Source organism: Cardiocondyla obscurior, unplaced genomic scaffold (assembly GCF_019399895.1).
Source record: "Cardiocondyla obscurior isolate alpha-2009 unplaced genomic scaffold, Cobs3.1 scaffold64_0_109653, whole genome shotgun sequence".
Lineage (NCBI taxonomy): Eukaryota > Metazoa > Arthropoda > Insecta > Hymenoptera > Formicidae > Cardiocondyla > Cardiocondyla obscurior.
In genome coordinates, this window is record NW_027228810.1 from 57,501 (window position 1) to 60,000 (window position 2,500).

Here is a 2,500-nt window from a genome sequence, read left to right on the forward strand (position 1 = left end):
GTTGCGCGGACCACCGCGCTCAGCGCGCCCCTTAGCCGGGGCTAGCGCGGCCGGTTGGTCTCGTTGTGCGAATCCAGGAGGAGCGCGAAGGTGCATCTATATGCGCGCCCGCTCGCGGATCAGGATCGGTGAGAAGGAGACTACGGAGGCGCGCTCGCGCGCTGCCTCTATCTCCGCGATTCGGACGCGTTGCGGTGCGCGCGAATGCGCCGCGTACCGGTGGTAACCTATGCTGCCGCGTCGTCGTGCGCGCCGGGCGAGGAGTGGAGAGTGCGACGATTCTCGCCGCTGCTCTTCCTCCGGTCCCGCGCGCGCGCGATCGCGCGCGCTGAAGGGTTCGTCGAATATGCTAGTCATTTTCGACCCCGATGGTTTTTCAAAGAGTTCCGCCCCGGCTCTCGCTTCGCGAGAGACGCAACCTCTTGGTTTTCGCACCGCGCCGACAACCGACGTCTCCCTCTCTCTCCATTATTGTGCCGTAGCCCCCGTAACAGGGGCGGCGGTCCGCGCGTGCTCGGACGCGCGGCCAGGCTGATCGAAGGGCCAAAACGAAGAAGACGCACATTGTTGTCTATTCCTTGATAGAGCGTACTTGGTGCGCGAAGGAACGATTACCCTGAACGGTGGATCACTTGGCTCGTGGGTCGATGAAGAACGCAGCTAATTGCGCGTCAACTTGTGAACTGCAGGACACATGAACATCGACATTTCGAACGCACATTGCGGTCCACGGATACAATTCCCGGACCACGCCTGGCTGAGGGTCGTTTTATCGAAGACAAACTGCTTGCGCGCGCCGTTTCGACGGCCGCGTACGAGCGATTCGTTGGACGTTCGCCCGATCGCGGCGGCCGGCGAGAGAGTTATACCCGCATCCACGAGAAAAGAGAAGAGAAGCGAGGAGTCGTCGATGACGCCTTCCCCGGGGTATCAGGCACACTACGCACGCTATCCACGCGGCGAGTTGCTGGATTCCATCAGGGTTTTACGAAGGCTCTCGCGCTCTCTGCGCGCGCTCTCTCTATACTCGCGGAACGGCGGCGTACTCTCGCGCCCCCGTTGGGCGTCGTCCGAAATAACGAGGTTTGAGGGTCGAACGAATGAACGACGACCGACCGAAAGATGCGATCGAGAATCGCAGAGAGACGCACGCACGCACACACGCACGGGAGGGAAGGACGTGCGCGGTGGTGATAAACGTGGCGAGCTCTTGCAAGGAGTTTATACGTTATACGTATATACGCGCCGAACGAAAAAGAGTAGATCTGCCTCTCGCGCGCCGCCGCCCGGAGTGAAACAAGCCGACAATTCGTTCGCGCTTGTACTCCCGGAAGGTGGCCTGTGTGCCGCTTGCGGCGCGCGCGGGATCCAAGGCTGATCCACGGAGAAGTAGTTCATAAGGAGCGCGGAGAACCGAGTTTGAGTTTTCCTCTCCTTCTTCGAATGAAGATCGGAGAGGAGAATAGAGGCCGCGAGATAATCGCGCGCCTCCTCGTTCTCCTTCTGCACAGAGCGCATATCGTCGCTTTACCGCCGCCAACGCAAAGGAAACTCGAGAGGAGGGATTTTAGAGATATATACGACGAAGCAAAGATACGAGAGAACCTGACCGTATTATAAGAGAGAGAGAGTGGTCGTCGCCGCTGCAGCTGCTGCCGGCCGCCGCCGCAGTCGCGTTGCCGACGCCACCACGACGCGCAAACCGGCCTCCGACGTTCGCGTCGGGCTGGCTGGCCAGTTGTCGTCGTGGTCGGTTGGTTGGCGCGCGCGGGCGCGCGGATCGCGGCGCGGTTGACGCAACGTCGACGAAAGACCACCACGCTCTCGCGGTTGTTCTCTCTGCCTCGTTCGTTTTCTCATTTTCCCTTCGTCTCTTCTTTCAAATATTTTGCGTGCACCGATCGCCCCCTGCGCAGCAAAAGTGTGTGCGAGGTGAGAGATCGCGCGCGGGTCGACCGCGCGTGTTCCCGAGTCCACGAAAGCGCTATGTATGGTAGCAGCTCTTGACCGGGGCACGCGGCGTAGTCTAACCAAGCGCTCGCGCGCGGCGTTTCGCCGCGTTGCGTTTCTCTTTTCTCTCGCGTCGTCGTCGTCGTCGTCTCGCCTTCTTCGTATTATATATATATAGTACAGCCTCACGACAATTTCTTTTGACGACCTCAGAGCAGGCGAGATCACCCGCTGAATTTAAGCATATTATTAAGCGGAGGAAAAGAAACTAACCAGGATTTCCTTAGTAGCGGCGAGCGAACAGGAAAGAGCCCAGCACCGAATCCCGCGGTTCCGCCGCAGGGAAATGTGGTGTTTGGGAGGGTCCGCTTATCCCGAGGTGCCGCGTCGCGTCCAAGTCCATCTTGAATGGGGCCACTTACCCGCAGAGGGTGCCAGGCCCGTAGCGACCGGTGCGCGTCTCGGGAGGATCTCTCCTTAGAGTCGGGTTGCTTGAGAGTGCAGCTCTAAGTGGGTGGTAAACTCCATCTAAGGCTAAATACGACCACGA

The 2,500-nt window shown here is 59.6% G+C and overlaps 1 non-coding gene and 1 pseudogene across 1 annotated transcript; both read left to right on the forward strand.

Moving 5' to 3' along the window:
* The first annotated feature begins 612 nt into the window (after positions 1-612).
* On the forward strand, positions 613-767 carry LOC139112918 (5.8S ribosomal RNA). Its single transcript, XR_011547525.1, has one exon. It is a non-coding gene; the product is annotated as a 5.8S ribosomal RNA (ribosomal RNA).
* Positions 768-2,154: 1,387 nt separating this feature from the next.
* The window catches only part of LOC139112915 (large subunit ribosomal RNA), a 7,466-nt pseudogene continuing 7,120 nt past the window's right edge, over positions 2,155-2,500 (forward strand).